The sequence below is a fragment of the Aptenodytes forsteri genome, unplaced genomic scaffold (assembly GCF_000699145.1).
Source record: "Aptenodytes forsteri isolate BGI_AS27 unplaced genomic scaffold, ASM69914v1 Scaffold59, whole genome shotgun sequence".
Taxonomy (NCBI): Eukaryota; Metazoa; Chordata; class Aves; order Sphenisciformes; family Spheniscidae; genus Aptenodytes; species Aptenodytes forsteri.
The window spans coordinates 2,821,060-2,840,482 of record NW_008794085.1 but is presented as its reverse complement, the minus strand read 5'-3'; positions in this window follow the sequence as shown (position 1 = coordinate 2,840,482).

Here is a 19,423-nt window from a genome sequence, read left to right as displayed (position 1 = left end):
TGTAGCAAACAGTTCACAAAAACATAAACAGTATTCAATTACAATAACTCTCTTTTTCCTATTTGCAAGCTGAATACATTTGATGTAAATATCACTAGCAGAGTGAAAAAATCAGGACCCACGACCTAAAAAAAATTTTTATCAGGACCCACGACCTAAAAAAAAAAATTTTTAAAAATCACGACTTGATTTTTTTCCACAATTGAAACTCAATCACAGAGGTAAGGTCTTATGTGTTACAGAAACTATGTCAAAATGTACATCAAAATTGAGAGGAATATAAGAAATTGTCGTATGATAATTACACAGGCAAAAATACAATTATTTAGTAACATCCTTCCCAAGCAACTATGTATTTAGACAGAAACAATCTGACATTAGATGTTGAACAGTGAAGGTCTTTCCCAGTCACACTTCATGAAATGCAGGCCAGTTGCAAAAGCAAAACCAGCTGGTTTTGAATAAAGATCCAAATAGAAACAGCAGATTAAACCAAAACTAAGTTATGTGGAGATTTGCCAGTTTAGTGCACCTCTGTAGCTGGCTTAGCAAAGCCATTTCACACTCGGCTGGAACGCCTGCATGGTCCCTACCAGCACAATGCAGTATCTGAACACCTTCTAATCTTCACCGTGCAACACTGACGTGACGAAGGCTGTTGATACTCTCTGGTTTACAAGTGGAGAGGAGAGGTGCAGAGAAATGAAGGGCTTGATCCACAAGAGCAGTTTGCATAGCTAATGCTGGGCTGTGCAACTCCCTCCCACCAGGCACTGGGCGCTCAGTGCAACACCAGCACCGGTGGGAAGCTCCCAGCAGCTAGAGGTGAGACACAGGGGAACGAGGCCAGGCCCGTGTTCCCAAGTGACTGATCCAGTCCACAGACAGTTACCTGTTAACCACCTGCTAAAAATATAGAGCTAAGCTCCATATCTCCACCTGCAAAAGCCCACCGCTGCTTTATATAAAACCCCCTACTCCTAAAACAAACAAACAAAAAAATCTAAATACCTCACATCCTTGAATGAGCATTCAAACCATCAAGGTGAAGCATGAACCACAACCCCACTCCACCAAAATATTAGTAAGTATGAGGTGCTTCGTTCCTGTTGAAACTCCTCTGCTTGATATAAGTAATATTCATAATGAGAAAAGTCACTTTATCTACAGCTCAGTATCTAGGATATTATCCTAAGATACCAGAGACCCAAATTTAAATTCATACTCCAAAGTAAAAAAACAAAACCAGAATTTTTCTCACTCTGGGCAAGCGTTCTGATCAGAACATCTTAGCACACAATAGCTTCTCTGCTCTTGGTTTCAGCTGCTTTGTGCACGAGCAGAGTTCGGCTGCTGTCAGCTCAGAAAGTGCCTCTGCGATTCAGCTTCACCGATCATCTTGCAGAGCTCTGCTTCAAGTGAAGGCTTCAAACAAATGGTTGGCTACAAGGTATTCATAACTGGTGGACGTAGCAAGGGATGGATTATTTCAAAAATGTCATTGCCACTTAAAAGGCAAAACAAACGCTTAAGGGCTTACATGGTTGTTCAAGTACATTTAGGAATCTGAGCCCAAGTTATCATTCAAAAGTCATGAAGAAAGTCTGAGCCTCCAAAAACCAAAGCACTTTAATCACAGCCTCTTCCTTTCCTATTGTATACACAAGCAGAAAGTATATCTGTCATTTTAGGAAGACAGCAGAATTGAGCAGACCCCCCTCAACCTTCTTATGTACTGCAGGGCTGAAGCCTACAATGTTCCCTTAACTGGTTAACTTAACTGGTAGAGTTCCCAGCAATGGAAAAAGAAAAAGTATTAGGCTTGAGGGCACATCAACTAAGTTAAACTGACCAAAATAGCTGCCAAAGAACATACAATAGAGGTTTTGTAACAGTTCTCCATGCAGGCACTCTACTCCCCAGTAACAGCTATTTTGTTTCAGAGGGATTAGGACAGTACCAGAAGGACAGGCGTACAGAATAAACTACTAATTCTGGAATGAAATTATTCCATTAAAAGATAAACCCTTGCTTCTGAAAACACCATTATTCAGCAGACAGTAAAATTAACATCAAACCAAACAACAGAGGTTTCCCTTGCTTCAGCCAGCCTGAAAGGAAGAGAACAACTTTTTCTTCTTCTTCCACATTCTCCCTTCTTTTACAGCCCTGAACAGTCACATCAAGCAAGGTGCTCTTAGATTTGCCTGGACTGCAACACTTACACCGTATCACTGATTTCCATTCCCAGTGTCTGTGAATGCTGGGACAAGGGCCTGAAATCCACTACCCAATCTCATCAGTACAGGAGGAATACACACGCTATAGGACACTGTACTATTCAGCCCAAATGTTAATTTGAGGCATCAAGCTGCCTTCAATATACACACTGTAATAAAGTTTAAAAAAAATTAAAAAATAGAAAAAAAAAGGAAGATAGAGAGGTGGTAATTTGAAAATCATCAATTCTCCACAAGAAAAACAGAGGAAGTACAGAGGAAGCCTGACCCCATAAGAAGGGATGTACAATGAATGGAGGCCATCCTTAGACACCACTGTAACCTACACGAAGAAAAGCTCTTGTCCATAACGCAACATGTGCCACTTAAATAACAAAGACCTGTTTTTTAACCTTGTATTTCACATTTGCTAGACTGGCAGAACCACTTTAAACTAGAGGTCTTTGTGTATAATCTTCATTTCTTGTCTGTCCTCTTTTGTTTTTATCTTACATTTTATGTGTATACAGCTGGTATATAAAGAACCTTAGCTTGAACAGAACTAAAAATCACTGAGAAATCCTCACTGAAAAAGAAATCACTGCATTATAGGATTAGTCTGTTGAAAAATGCTTTTTTTTAAAGCTGCAAAAAATGTAGAAGCTGACCATGTGTAAAGTCAAGGTTAGCTGCTGCATTCATGAAAAAGACAGATCGGTTTGTGTCATCAAAGAAGAGATGATTAGTTTCTCAGTCCCAGAGTGTCAATTCACAAATCTTTGATAACCTCATCAGGTGAGCTATCTCAAGTCAGTTCACATTTCAAAGAAAAAGCCCTAAATAATTGCCTTACTAAAAGTAATAAGGATTATAAAAACTAGAAAGCTATGATTTTATCAAAACGAACATTAACAACATTTCTGAAAGAAATTCTAGGTGTTCTTATGTATTTTAAAGCACCATTTTTCATCTACACATTTAACACCACATTGCACTTTTGGAAATGTCAAAAATCCCCAATAAGTCAGCTTTTCTTCCTAAATCTTTGCTTCCTTTAAGTTTGGATACAAGTTCAGATCCAACGCCCATGTAACAGTACGATACGATTTTTTAAATCATGTAGAACACAAATTTATGGCAAGCGACACAGTAGTCACATGTATTGCGATGTTGATTACCCGAACCTCAGTTACCCAAAATTCCTGCTAGCTGAAATAAGGTTGTATGCTGCTGTATCTAACTATCAGGCGAACTTACTTAACGTGATTAACTGAAACCCTGATCCTCTGAATTCATGTTGCCTCTGACATTTGGATTAAAGCTATAACTGCTCTGAAAAAGAAAAGGCTAAAATGAGCTAAGAGGCAAAGACTATCCTAATGACTTTGTTACTTTAAAAAGAACGCCAGGTGCTTACCCAGGCAAGGAGAAGACAGAGTCCCCCACTTTGAATGGCCTACGGTGTACTCAGACACGATGCTCGAAGGCCTGAGACGAAAGAGTACAAGAGTTACAGTAATATGATTACACGGTTGCATAGTTAAGGAATGTGAAAATCTTGATGGTTCAGTTGCAAGTCTGCTGGTCATTTCGTGTGTGTAATTATTATTGATTTACTTCTTGATAGAATCTCAGAGAAAGCACAGAAAAAAAGATTTGAATGAGAAGATCCAGATGCAAATGCAGATTTTTAAATGGTGTTTTCACTTGGCATTAATTATTTTAATGGTATTTTTGATTCTGTTTTCTAAGATATAATGTTTTTTTTCTCTTGACTTCAAGTTACCACGTACTGTGCTTTAGCAAAATAAAGCAATCGAGTGCGGAATGGGCACTGAAGGCAAAGACTCAATAAAAGAGCAGCATGCTTTTCAATCTGGCCTTTTAAAACATCCATTATCAGAGGGCTTTGGAGGTTTAAGGGATTAGATACCATGACACATCTGTCAGATTATTATGTAAGAAAACTCTCCTGCTGCTTTCTGTGGGTAGAATGTCTGCTGTGGAATATATAAAAATAGTTTTAAAAACAAAAACACACAAAACAAGCAATATTTCAGTTGCTTCAGAGTGTGTTTTCATGGGAAAAAAATGGTAACTTATTTTTCCTGGCCTAAAAACAAGTTATATTTAGTGCTCTGACTGCAGGCTTGTATCTGAATATGGATTAGCAGAATACACATGCTTTTACTGTTCACAACAGAGATTATACAAAAATATCAGGATTTGTAGGTTGGCCTAACTTAGCTATAATTTACAGAGCCAGGAATCACCGACAGCATGCAAAGAATAGCAGCGAAATATGAAATGATAATTCAGGCTACATTTCAGTTATATGCTTAAAAGCATTTTAAATGACTGCTGATCTCAGGAAGCTTTTCTGTATAAAACAAAAGCCAAAATAATTTAACGAAAAATACCTAATATCATCCTACCGCTTACATGCTTTGTTTCAGTAACACAGTTACATCTTGTCAGTGGTGTGGCAGCAGTGTCCACATCCTGCTGCTGAGGGCACTGCAGAGCAACAACCAATCTCCAAATTCACATCATACATGGCTGGAAAGCTGCAGCTTCATTAAAATTATTATGAGAAGCAGAAATCTGTAGCCATCATCCACCACCAGTTGGATACTACAGATTTAAAAAATTATTGTAAGTTCTGTATTGGTCAATTCTGATCTTCAAGTTCTGCAATTCTCATGCCCCTGCTGTGCTCTTTTAGACACCTCACCCTTACAGCGGGGGACCAGATGATGCAGGGCTGTTTAGGTGGTAAGAGCTACAGTACTGTGTTACACAAACAAATCACAGACGCAAACACAGCAAGAGTTAAATTGGAAGTTTCTCCCATTCCAGTAATTTCTCTCTCTTAGCAGCTGAAACCTACCTTTGCCAGAAATTCCATTATCAACCACACAAAGCATTTTATGCTCTGCTTTGCATAGACAGATGAGCAGAAAATAGTTGTCAATAGATGGAAACTAGAAAGAGGCAGACTAAAAATCAGCAAAGATCTAGAACACCACTATAGCTTTGGATCACTAATAAATATGGCCAAAATATGGGGGAACAGGTGGCAGATTTTTTTTTTTTTTAAATAAACGTGTGTCTGTATTATTAAATTTGTCCCAAACCTGACCTTCACAGGAGCACAGTATGACCATGAAAAGTATTCCCCGCTCAGCAATCAACCCTAACTGTTTTTTTGTGCTGACATTATCACAATTTGAAGCAACAGGGCTCCTGTCTTGAGCACTAGCCCATTACTCTCAAAGGGTGCAGGCTAAAGCAAGAAACTTCTGTACAGCTGAAGTGTATATTAAGGGCACTTCCTGAGCACATGAAGCTCTCTGCGTAGACACACTCATTTGCTTACCACTTCAGAAACATCATCCCACCTACACAGTAGCCCTCATTTTTTAAAGTTCCCCCTACTTTCAGTGAGTGGGAACCTAAAGGCAGCATGTTCTCAGCCACACAAACTCACTTCATCAAAACTTCCCAGAACTTTTGGTCTAGGACTGGTAGTTTCACTGTTTCACTGTTTGCATTCCTGCAAATCAGAGCATCATGAGCAAAAGGTTTCTACTGATAAAAGAACAGAGCAGCAACTGTCATGAAAATTGCAGACCTTGCTCTAAATAAGAATGGTTCAATAACAACACTGCAGATTATATTGACCAATACATAACTTGTTAGTAAAGGATAAGCACCTTTTGTTGACAGGAATTGTACAAACTTTGTCTGGAAACCTTGAGTCATATTTTGTCCCTATGTGTACCACTGGCATTCACACTGAAGTCAGTTTAATTCACATTGATAAGTTTATACAATTTTATAGTTAAAATACCATTCCTGATTGATTGTGTACATACACAGACAACTACTATAGTGAGTCAAAAGAACAGTCAGTTCAACAATTCAACATTTTTCACAAAAAATAATTTCTAGGAAATATCCTTTTTTTTTTTTTGTCTAGAACTATGTACAAAGATGTAGATTCAGAAATCCACAAGGGTCTCCGTTTAGATGCCTCTTGTGCAAATGTTCCTTCCTCAGCTGGGTGCCCCAGCCTGGCTGTATAACCCATGATGAATCTCATTAATTCAGAAAGAGGGAATATTCTTGTCGCATATTGGGAGTCAGCATTCGGAAAGCGAGTTCGGTCTATAAAACTAAGTGATCCATAAGGTCCTCCAGCAGCCTTTCTGAATTCAGCTTTTAAACTGTGCTAAACACCTCTCATTGGACAGAATCAGTGTGCCCCCACTCTGCATAAAACTAGCCAAGATTATTTCGTAAGAGCCCATACTTTTGAAACAGGAGTTTCAGAAATGCTGTATTTCAATCTCAGATGTGAAGCATCCAGAGTCTAAGTCTTGAACACTTCGGCAGCCTCAGAATTATTAGTCTATGCTTCTTTCAAATGCTTATTTAGTCTGAAAATATTTGGAAAAAGGATAATGTCTTGGCTAGTAGTCAGAAAAACATATTTTTATTGAACAATCGATTCTTCCAGAATTCTGGATTTAAATATTTTGAGCAAAATTCATGTGTGTACATGCATGTAGATCTGTAAATATATACACATTTTGTCTTATTTACATGCAGTCCCTACATTTAGACTTTGGGCAGCTTATGCAGACATCTCTTCTAGCAGGAGTCAAAAACAGGTTCAATCCAATGCTTATGCGCAGCTGGCAAAGAGATGTGAGAGTGGCTCTTCAGGGGCACAGTCTGCCTGGCACACACAGGGTCACTCTGTGCACGGAGGTCTCAGATGAAGAGCTCCTTATTCCAACAGACACACCACAACAAACAAACACAGGCTCAAAGCCTCAGGCACAGCCAGATCTTGCTGTATCTTTGCTTAGCTCTCCAGAGCCTAACATATTCCCACTCCCACACCAAGCATCTATCGGAGCTACCCTTTTGTTCTTCGCAGGGAACTTTCACAGAATATTGAACTCTGAAAACTATTTTTCATTTTTAAATAGAAGTAAATAGGGGCACACATTCAAAAACCCAGGCTATAGAAGAACATAATTTTCTTTCCAGTGACCCACACACCTAGCACTTCCTGGCTCCAGCAAGCCTTTCATGTGAGGTTTCTAACTATTAAAAACATACTATCATTTGCGTTGCCTCTGGCCACATTTTGATTCAAACTCACTCCTATTTTACATACATCTCATGTTTCATTTCTGTTACTATGCATCATCCACATTCCTAATAAACATGATGGGATCTGGTTTTGCTACAGCAGTTCTTCAGCACCTCCATTTTCCCCGTTTTCCTGCTCCCTGACCCCCTCCATCCTTCCACAGGCCCAAAGATGTCATTCAGCTGACATTTTGTTGGACCCCCTTAAGCGAATCCTAGTAAAGCCCCGTTGGACTACAGGACCTTTTCAAGAGTCTTTCCAGAGTCCGGGACTCGCCTGAGGGCATCCATGCTGTTGAGCCATGCTGCGGGGCCACTGGCACAAGCTGCGCATTGGACCTCCGGCACCACCGCCGCCCGAGGGCCCCAGTTCACAGTATGTCCTCCCAAACACAGGTCTACTGTGTGCAGTCAGTGTTACTGTACTGAAGAAATGTCTATTATTGGGACATTGGAAGCAACTGGAAAGTTTACGGCACTTAGTTTCTACTGGCTGAGCAGAAAAATAGCTGCAACTAACTTGGATCTGTTTTATTTCAGCCTCTGGACTACATAGGAAATAAAACAAGGAGAAAGGAGTCAAACCATTCGTTCTCTCCTGTGTACAAGAGGAAGGAGAAAACTGCTCTTTTCAGCCTGGCACAGGACAGACTTTGTTGCTCATCTCCCCCTTCCCCTTGCCAGCTGCAGTAAGAGCTACCCTCCTTTCAGCCTACATAGATCCTAGGACAGGATCCAGCACTGCTCTAAATGAGGTCACGAGACCATGCCCCCAGCACCTTTATGCCAGCTAAGGACCACAAGGTCGAGTAAGATATAGACAATGTAAACAACCAACTTGCTAATAACCAATCCCAAATGCAAGTTACGAGAAGTGAGTCAGGTAGGTTTTGGACACTGCAGGTAAGTACTTGTCTGAAAACAACCTTATGCATTGCAAATCCCTTGTTCTTTTATTTTGAGGATGGCTTATCTCAAGTTTTGCTTTAAAAAAATTCAGTTACTAACTTAAGAGATTGTAATATTTTAGGAAAGAGACTTCAAGGAACTTCCACATGCTTACCTAAATAAGTATCTTTACATATGTGAGTGCATTTATTAGTTTTGGGGCTAAAAGGGTTATTTAGCAGAATGAAACTGAATGTAAAACAAAACAGTCTCTACACACTCAGGATGGTGACAATCATTAATACTAAAAAAATGCACATTTCTAGGCTTACAAGTTTTTTTTTCAAGTCAGTCAAAAATATAGCTGATATCATGCCAAAGCATTTAAGAAAACTAAAAATGTTAAGTACATTTTAATGACTTTAGTCAAAGAAAATTCATTAATGCAAAGTCTGCTGTTGAAAAAAGTTTCTAACAGGAAAAAAAGCAGCAATGTTTCAGCAAATGTATAAACGTGTATCCTAAATGCAATCATAATGAATGAGGAAACATATTGTACATAAACATCTGAAAGACAAAAATATGATCCTTAAAACATACATCATCGATAGCCATAAACCTAACTAATAATTGCACCACATCCATCACATTCAGAGGCAAGTAAAATATAGACTCTAAAACAGAGGACAATATGTTCCTGCTTACAATGTAAAATGGCCACTTGCCTTAAGCACGTACAGTGTGCTTATGTTGCTCTCTTTTGGTGAATGTGCAGTACTGACACAAATTTCTCTGCGCAACAATTCCAGCCCTTAAAAAAAATATTTATTCAACTCTAATTCCAAAACTGATCTTTTAAATAAGCCTTAGCTTCTGATTTTAAATACTTTTAAAAAGCTGATTAATTTTTCATCATTATTTCAGCTAAGAAATGGCTAATGATGCAAAACGTTAGCTGCTTTTGTCCTAGCTCCTTCATCAGGCTTAAGTCTTACGTGCTACAGGCTACTTTACCGAAGTGATCAATACCGTATCTACATGCACAAAAATATTAATCAAAAATATGTATGTTGAAAGGGAAGAATAATTTTGGAAAAAAGATTATGATAAGTTGGTTTGGTTCTTTCATATGGCAATGGCAGCCGTACTTTACTACTCTTGAGGTTAAGACAGGAACAGCAAAGACCAGCTAACAGTAAAGTATTCACTGAAAGTTTCAGTGTAAATACAGTTACTTGTGCATAGTGGCAGAATAAACAGGATATGGCAATTAAAACAAACTGAACCATTCACTTCATGCTCTAGCTCGTTGAGAGAACCCCATCACTGTTCATACAGAAGAGACCTAGCACGGCATCCTAACACAGCCCTTCCCACTTCGTATACTCTCTTGCTTCTCGCCCTCAGTGGGCCTTCCTACCCTCACAAACCACCTGGTTTAAATTCTTCCTTACCCGACACCTTCTCACCAGTGATATCTCTATATCCTTGTTTTCCTCAGCTGTTGTCCTATTTTGTCTCCTCTGTGTTAGACTGTTTGCGTGTACATCTGTTGTGCTATAAAAATGTTTAATAATAATCCCTGTCCTTTCCACCTGGGCTGCACAGAACTGCAGTAATAATGTTTATAACCAATTCCATGTGGTAGTTATACAGGGCCAAGTAACCTTCAGGCTATTTCTCATTCGGGGCAAATAATCTAAATTAAAGAGATTAATCCTTAGGGTACACATGGGCTTACAAGCACTAAAGGAGGGCAAATACTTTTTCTCCGTTTATTTTTGTGAGTAAGTCCAATCAACAAAGGACAATCTTCTTGAAATAAGCACCTAAAATAAAGCATTCAAACCTACATGCGTAAAAATAGATGAGAATTATTTCTTATTAACATAGGAGAACACTTACAGTTCTCTTGGATTTTAGTGGCGCAAAATGAAATGCTTAACACCTTTAAATCCTTTCTCTTTTACTGAGATGTATTAATATGTTTTTGACATATAATTTTAGCCACCACAGTTTGAAAGCTTTGTCCTTCTTTTTCTGTGAACAACAAATAAAGAGAAACATAGATTTTGCATAATCATACAAAAAAGTAGCTAGTGAAAAGCTTACTGATATTTAGAAAAATCTCATCTTTCAAAAAGCTGTTTATCCGGCATGATCCAGATGTTCCCACCTAATCTCTAAATCAATGGAAATCACACCAGGAGATGAGAGAGTTAAATCAGACAAGAGTTTCTGAGCATCTTTAAAACTTCCCTAAAAATCTGTGAGGGAAATGGTGTAGCTAAATTCTGCATCCATATACAGAACAGAGTAGTAGCAGGAGAGTTGTTGTGACGATGCCATTTGATTAGTATTCCCACTACAGCTGCTGCCCCAGGAGTAACTAGATGTTATACTTAATGCAGCTATCCTGACGAGTGAAATTTTAAACTAATTATTACACATAAATAGTGAAGAGAGATTAATGGAGCCATACTTCAGTGAAAAAGTCATGAATGGTGAAAACATAAACCGAGTAATTCATAAACAGCACCACACCCCTGCAGCAGAAATTTAGCTGTTTTAACTAATTGCACTATGTGTATCTTTGCAACATACAACAAAATCAAAACAATAGTGTATTTCGGGGAAAGTACATCAGATAAGCTGCAATAATGGAAACTGATATCAAGAGTACCACGATGAAAATCTGATGGTATGAGAAACTGAGGTTATAACATTATAGAGGACAAAAGATGATCACTAGTAACACAGAAGAAGAGAAATTATCACAGTGCAAAGAACAATTTTAAAATAAGATCTAACTATTGCTTATTTAAAGTAGTATCTGCATTAAATAAAAATAACAAAATCAAGTACTGATCATTCAAGTTTGAATTGGATATCAAACAAGCACATAAATACGAAACTTAAAACTGGCCCCAAATCAATAGATGTGAAGAGTTATGGGAGGACCCCGAGAAATGGTCTGCTGCAGCTCTTCTCGGCCCCCTCCTGCGAGCGGTTTCAGAACTCTGTCCACGAGGATGCAGCTGTAGGACCACATCTTGGATAGCAAAACGTACAGAGGAAACATTCGACTCAACCCTAGTATCAGATCGCTACTACTTCAGAGTACCTCAGGGCAAAAACCAAGGAGGAGATACACGGGTTCAGTGCAAGGACAAACCTTGTGGATCACAGCTGAAGCGTCTGGTATCTACACTCACTGCTCATATGCTTTCACTGGGTACTCCTGCAATCTGCTGTGCAGCCATAATTCTTTGTTCCTCACTTGAATACTACCTGCCAGCACCTCAACGGGGGTTGTGCAATCACTTTGAGTCAGGCAGAAGACAGTGCTGCTCTAAAGGAAAAGTGTATGAACTCCCCCAAACTAATTGCAGAACAAACGTTTTTAGCTTTCTGCTACCCTCAAATACAGACTTGTCACTTGTGAGATCAACTACAACACAAGCAAGGACATTTTAAAACTGCACCACAACGTGTAAGAGCTCGATCTTTCAAACATTTGACACAAGTTTAGGTCTAACGCTTGCTAACATGGGAAGAGTCACAGTGATATCTATGCATCCTGCCCCGAGTTTGGAAAAATCACTTGTTCCATGGAATACCACCCATTGCTGCATCTCTCTGGAAACCAGCCCCGACAAACTGCAAGGCAATTTTCAATTTTCTACTCAACACTATTAATTGTCTCTTGATCCCCTGGAAAGACCACGCCATACAGCTCAGCATCCTACCCCTCTTCCATTTCTGCCACCCTGCAAGCCAGCTCTAGAGCGCAGGAGAGAAGGTGCCGCAGCTTGGAGAACAAGGGGAAGGGAAAGTTAAGGCTCTGTTCACTCTTTCAGGCTGGAGCTCTCTGCAGCTGGCAGGATGCAGCCTGTCACATCCATGACCCTTCACAGCTCAGACCGGTCAATACACTGTTGCTGATCTGAACTACACCTTAACTGAAACAATTTCAGTTACAGTTGAGCCCAAACGTGAACAGAAGGCAGAAATCTGCTGGTTACAGTCCCTCGACACAGCTGATATGTCTGAGATACTTTCTACCACTGAGGTTTTATTAAGGGTCACACAGATTATTTAGCCTTTTAATTTACAGCTTACAGAATAAATGCAAGGTTAAATACCAAATCCCAATAACCCATAGTAAGTGGGGAAAGAATATCCTGAAATACTGAGCTTTAAAAATTCAATTAAAAATATAAATAAATAAATAAATAGCCAATCACTGTTTTTGTAATTATTTTAACTTTGATCTTTAAAATCTGCAAGTTGACTTATATCTTATTGCCACGGAAATCAAATTGTTTTTACAGTTGATAAACACTCAAGTTTATTAGTTAATTAAATCCTTTCTGGATTTTTTTTCCCCCCTCTTTCAATTTTAATGGAGAAAAAGTTTAAGCTTTTAATAGCAAAATGGAGCAGCATTATATAATTCTTTTAATTGATGTTCTTAATTGCAATTACTGGTTTAAACTAGAGAACTCCTTTGGGGGGAGCTTAAGAGTTTGGGTTTTTCTTCCTTAACTAGAGCAGTAATTAGAAAATACTTGGCTTTTCTATACCTCTGATAATCTGCCTTTTTCTCTTCCAAACAACTGCAAGTTTCCCATATCGCTAAGATTACATGAATTGGGTTTGCAAGTTAATCCCCAAATTAGCTGTGACATACTTAGTTCATACAAGTTACACGTTAGTGACATTTCAGACTCCTGAGTAACACTAATATTTTATGTTGCAGTATAAAAAGATACTAAAAATGTAATTTTCATGTGATACCACACAACTCAAAATACGTAGGAAAAGCAAACTGCTTTTAAAAATGAATAAACTTAAGGATGCCACCTTTGATTTGTATTTTTGGATGTGACAATTATTGGCTTGATCCTGAAAGTATTTTTTACTAAGTGCCACTCACTGTGCTTCAAAAAGAAGCCCTCGTATTAGCAACTACTGAGCCTGAGAAATATTACAACCCAGTGGAGCCTGACCGAACTCGATTCAAAGCATACGGTTTTCCAGAAACCATCATGACGGATTTCATTGCAACCTGCCAGCCTAATACTGATAGCTTAAACCCATTCACTCCTGCTGCCCAGGCCCGTCTCCTCAGCAGCTTGACTGACTACAGCTCTCTCAGCCTCCCGGAGCTCCCGGGAAGGGACAGGGGAGCTGCTGCAGAGCAAGGTTGGGTTTGCCTGTGGTTACCTGTGAGGGCAGAGACACCAACCCTGAAGGGCTTCGTGCATGCCTAGTTGTCTCGTAGTTCCTGTAGATGAATGCTTCTCAAACTACTGTCTGACAAGATCTGATTGCACAAACGCTACTGGCCCTTATATTCCACCTGCTAAAATAACATAAGATTTAAAAAAAATATATACTTGCTATTAATTACCTTAATTAATTATTAAATATCTACTGTTATCTTAAGAGTTATTCCTCAGTTAAGTAGGGGTAGGGTCGTTTGCACCATTTGATTAAAGAGTGTCCACGGGAATTAAAGCTTCCAGAAGAAATTTTTCCCAGTAACCAATAAATACCAGTACAAAAAGGCTGGTGTAATTATTTCTAGACTGCTCTCTCACTTGACCTTGGCAACAAGAAAAACTTAAGTTGGGAAAAATCTCCCTCCCTTTCCCAGCGATTTTGCAGAAAACGGTAATAATGATAATAGTTAAGAAAAATCATCATCAGTAGTGCTGAATTCCTTTATTGCCATGGCACCACAAAACCTTAGCCCTTTGTGATGAAGGGCTTGAGCTTGGAAACAGATTATTTCGCTGGTGTTTTGAACAAGCATATCCTGCAGGCTGAGACAGCCCTCCCTTCTCAGAAAGGAGAATTATTTTTTATAAGCTTGCCCATGCAGACTTACCGAACCAAAATACAAACGAAGCCCAGCATTAGAGGGATGGGAGGAAGGGGACTTCCCGCAGGTGACAAACTCTCCCTGACGCGGGCCCTGCTATCAGCGTCTTTGCTATTGGAAACGCTGGCTACCGCGTGCAGTGTAACTGGTGACATTACTGGCATCTGCTGAGGACCGGAGGTGAGACGGAACGCTGCATAGGCAGTATGACAGCGCGCAATCTGCAGTACATTGGTGCTTTGTCGTATGGCTCAGCTGCTTTCAGATTTCCACATAGAGTTCCCAGAACTAGAAATAATCTCAACACTCAGTAGTCTAAGACTGACACAACCAACTTGTGAAACCATTTCTCCCCACAGAATAGCAAAACTTGGAATTAAATTTTGTAGGGTACGGGAAACAAGAAGGGAGCATTGCTAGACTCCAATTACTACACTATATTGAAGAGTGATGGTTCACCATTAGATGTGCAATGAAAGCAAAGTTGCTTCTGAAAGATACAATGTTTTCTTTAAAAAGGGTAAAGCACAACGGAACAACACAGTAAAGTACAATTTATTGTTGATTAAATAATTACAGTACAGTGCTATACTTCCTGCTGAGGCTGTGCAAGCTAAACTGCAACTCAAGTGAGATACAAATTCCTAAATAACAAAAATGCTGACACGACAATATGCATATTAGCATTACTGGATGTTGTTATCATTGTTGACACAAAAAAAGATATACAACTGTCCTCCTAGAATTGTAAAACAGGTTATACAGCAGCCAACTAAAACAAAAGTGCATACCAATTTTATTTACTTGACTTGACTGTAATAGCCAGTAAAGCTATCCCCACCGTGTAGTCGCAATCTGTACAGGAGAAAAAAATTACTGTGAAATAGATCCCATCACTCCGAAAGCTCATCTGAGAGCCAAGCTTCCTCCAAACATGGGCGTTTCTCAAGTAAGAGTAGCCATCCAATTAATTCAGCTTTCTAATCCTAAGTAGGTTTTCTATTATCACTAATAATACATGTATTTGTGTACTTGAAAGAAGATGTATAGCAAGCAGAGATGTTACAAAGTATATTAATTGGATAGTGTTTAGGCAAATCAAACATACTTTCTATAAAAATATTTGTATTCAAACACAGTTAAGAACATGTACTGGGATAGTTTGAACACTGATTCACATTATGATCATTCATATCACTATTAAAGCTTTTTCCCCAAACCCAGATTTGTTAACATTTGGAAGTTGTAAGACGTACAATGTTTACTGTTTCCTCTGCCTGAGCAGGCTGGGGGTGTGGGGAAGGAAGGGGAGAAAAACTGCAAGCTTTCACAGTTCAGAAAGAACGGTCTGCATTAGCCACGCCTTCCTCTACCACAGCAAACAGCCACACTACTCTGACAGCTCAAATGATGTGCGCAAGCAAGGTACTAGCAGCTTGTAAGCTGGTAAGTATAAAAGTACTGCACTGTACACTGCTTTCCCAAAAAAATTCTCTTGCTGCTTATGTTCCCCATATTCACCAGTTGTGCCCAGTACTGTCATACTCAGTGGCACACCTGCGGAGCAAAGCATTTAGCTTCTCGGAACGTCAAAAGGCATGTCATGGCTGAAGGAAGTTAGGGAGCTTTCCCATGTTTCAAAACAAAACCAGAGGATGTGGTGACAGGAGAGGAACACACACTCTGAAACCACTACAGACAAAAATAAAGGTATGCACAAACGCTCTGCTTGGCATGCGACATGGTGACGTTCAGCGCACCCTAAGTATAATCCAACCACACAGCTGTAGGCAATCATGCTGATTAATCTGGCAAATCATCCCACAAATTAAGTAAATTAAAGATTGGAAAGATGCTGTCAGGTCCAGCTTACCAATGCTGGTAGAAATTACTTTAAGTGCCAGAGAAACTTATTTTTCGCTACGCCAGTAAGCTTCCTCAATTGCTTCTAGTCGCATAACATATTAAACACCAAAGCAACCAACAACAACATGACTAAACTTAAACCACCCTATAGCATATTTGTCTAGTACTATGTCATTTTGATGCAGCTACTTTATTCATTCTCTGAATCAGAAGAAAAGAAATCAGGTGGCTTGAATCCTACACCATTGTGAAAAACAGCTCACTCCCATGAACAGCACAAACCCTGCGTGGGGAAGGAAGAGGCTCTGTGCCCAATGACCTCACTCAGCAAAACACCCGCAATCGCCTAATAGGGCTGAACAGAAAAGGGTAGCTGGGCTGGAAGAAAGTCCGTGTCTTCCAAGCCTGACATATCTCTGAGATTGCTGACTATTTATCCACATGGTCAGCTACTAAAAATACGTCTACCATGCACAATGCCCCCTGATTCATTAGGTACCACAGAAAGTACAGATCTCTGCACAGGACAATTTACCCTACTTCTCATTAGCGGTGTTTAGTTGTTTGACTAATTTACTGCCTTTGTAAGGGATACTGCATATCGGTTATTTCACCAAACAAACACTTGTACTAATGAAACCTGCAGCTGTATGCAGCCCACAAGTCTCTGGCAGAGCAAGCAATGTCAGAGCTGCAAGGAAGCGACTTCAGCGAGAGCTGAGACCATTCGGCACTCAGCAGAGAGGCGCCTACACGCAAGGGCTGCTTGGGGCGCAGGTGCACACTCCTGGAAACACATACTGAGTTCTCATCTCTGTCTATTCTTGTGCCAGATGCACCATTGCCGAGTATTGCTGAGTCCACTTGTGTGTCAGTCAGAGCTGTATTTCTCTTTGCAAAGTAAATTAATCCCATCCCTCTTGTGCAATGACAACCAGAGTGCTTCTGATACCTGAGTCAGATCAAGAAATCTGTGCACTACATAGAAGTTTGCAATACAGGTATTGCATGACATTTTTTTTGTCTTGAAATGGAAAGCTTCTATTTAGGAAATAGGGTCCTCTATGTCCTTCTGAGAAGCTTCTAAGAGAGACAGTGGAATGTGGGGAATCGTGGCAGGAGCAGCTGCCTGTGGGTATAATGCTATAGATGGTCACATAGAGGACACTATGCCACTCAGTTAAAAATTATACATAGCATTAAATGAAACAGTTTTTTGTTCTGCTGCGACAGAGCCAATCATTTCCACAAAGATGGGCACAAGGAAAACCTTTAATGTGAAACCTACTCCAGGATAATGCATTTTCTCACCAGATGTCTTGACTTCTTCTGGCCTTTTTGGGCTCCGCTCTACTTCATGACTGCCACCCTCAGCCTTCAAAGCCAGTGCTTTGCAGCGAGTGAACTGCCTATGCTGCCAAACCCCGCTGCAGCAGCACGCTGCGTGACAATGCTCAGCAAAACCGCGTGACAGTAGCTGTGAGCAGAGGTTTGATGAGGGCGCAGCAGGAAAGGCAGGTATGGGTCACTTCCCTATGCTCTTCTAGCCTTCGCGATGCTGCTGATAACTCCTGACAGGGGCAGCCGCAGAGGGTGACCCACCGCTGTGCGGCCACCTGAGCCAGCGTGGCATACCGAGTAGATTATGGGCATCCGTGTCAGCCACCTTTTCATCCGGGTAGAGGCTGCACTTGGCTCTGTGGCACTAGGAGCAGGCAGGCCTGTTCAGAGGGCATTCAGGGGCCACACAGCACAGTTTTAACTGTATTATATTATAGTATGAGTAATAACATCTGTGGTGAAAGGAGGGCAGTTCTAAGTTCAGTATTGAGTTCTCCTTACTAAGCAAATGTTGTCCTTTGTTTTAAAAGAAGAAATGAGGACATATTAAAAACACCACCAAGAATGTAGCTGTCTTGCTCCTCCACAAGCAGAATCTTCTCCTGTTCCATATATGTAAAGTTATCCCTGATTTCCTTAAGAGTCCTAAAGTGCTACAAGTATTTACACACCAACAAAGACTCTTCTACATTAACAAGCAATTTCAACAACATAGGGAACTGCACAGAGGTGGCTGGCAGAGAACAAAGAACGCAGATGGAGAATAACAACTAATGCATGGGAATTTTACCACATACAGAAAAAATTACAAATGTTTTTAGCAAATGCTGGAATGAAAGATTTTCCAGTAAGTATGCCGTTTAACAGCAAGTTATTTTCTCCTGAATATGGGAATAAAGGCAACAGCTTCGAGTTAACTGTTTTAACACTGCATGCAAAGCTAACTTGCAAATATTCACATTTGCTAACACCTAAATTAGATGTTATAACTGTCAACGCAATTCAGTCTTTTCACTTGAATATACAGGAAAGGTCAAAAACTGTAAACTTATGGTTTTATATTTAAAAGTGAATTTGTTCCAGAACTCCTAGCCCAGCTAAGGAACCATTCAGATGTCGTTTTAAAAGTTGATGAATTTGTTTACTTTCCTGTACAGACAATCAACAATTAGAGACTAATTTTCCCATAACAAGCATAAGACATTCCTTTCTAGACAGGACATTAATCCAAGGTCGTGGTCTACCAAACAGGTATATTTATGAGGTATTTTAAGTAATGTTTCCTTTAACATTAATTCAGCAAAGCAATGCTTTTGAAAAAGTATTTTCCTTGCTCCTCGGACTTTGTATTTGGACTCCCAAGCTTCTTACCAAGACCCAGAGAAGCTCGCTCTTTTAGCAGAAAACTCCACGTCTGCAGGCACAGAACAGGTCCGGCCGCATTGAGAACACGGCAAGGTACAGATTTACACAGCAAGGTACAGATTTGGACCTGCAGCATCCCGCTGTGGAAAGCGGCACCCTTTCTGGTCAGCCCTGGAAGCCCGTTTCACAGCCCCAACGAACACAACTCCTGCAGACTTCAGCAAAGTCTAGACTTGCAGCAAAGACTAGGAGAGCAGATGCCATCAGGCCACGCTCTCACAGGATAAGAGCTGTTTCACACCACAAATGAAGCGTGAAGTCTTTGTAAGGTTTCATAATCGGCATTTCTGAGCCCACCCTACAGCTGCTCATCCTGCCCTCGCACTAGCGCAGTGTGAGAACTGGGGCACAGAGCAGTGAACCAGCATCCACACTGCGATGGTCGCTCCAGAGCAGGCTCCTCCTAAACATCTACTCAACACATGAGCTTGCCGTAACTGCACCATTATCAACCCGAGTTTATTTCGGGACAGCAGACGTGGCGGACGGGCACCTTTTAGGGCGATTACAGTCACCCGCAGCCCTGCGCCTTGCGTTTTCGCGCTGCCCAAGGAGCTGCGGCAAGAAGTTGCCACCACGCCAACGAAGCACGGTGAGGGAACCAGCCCGCGGCCTTACCGCCCCTTAC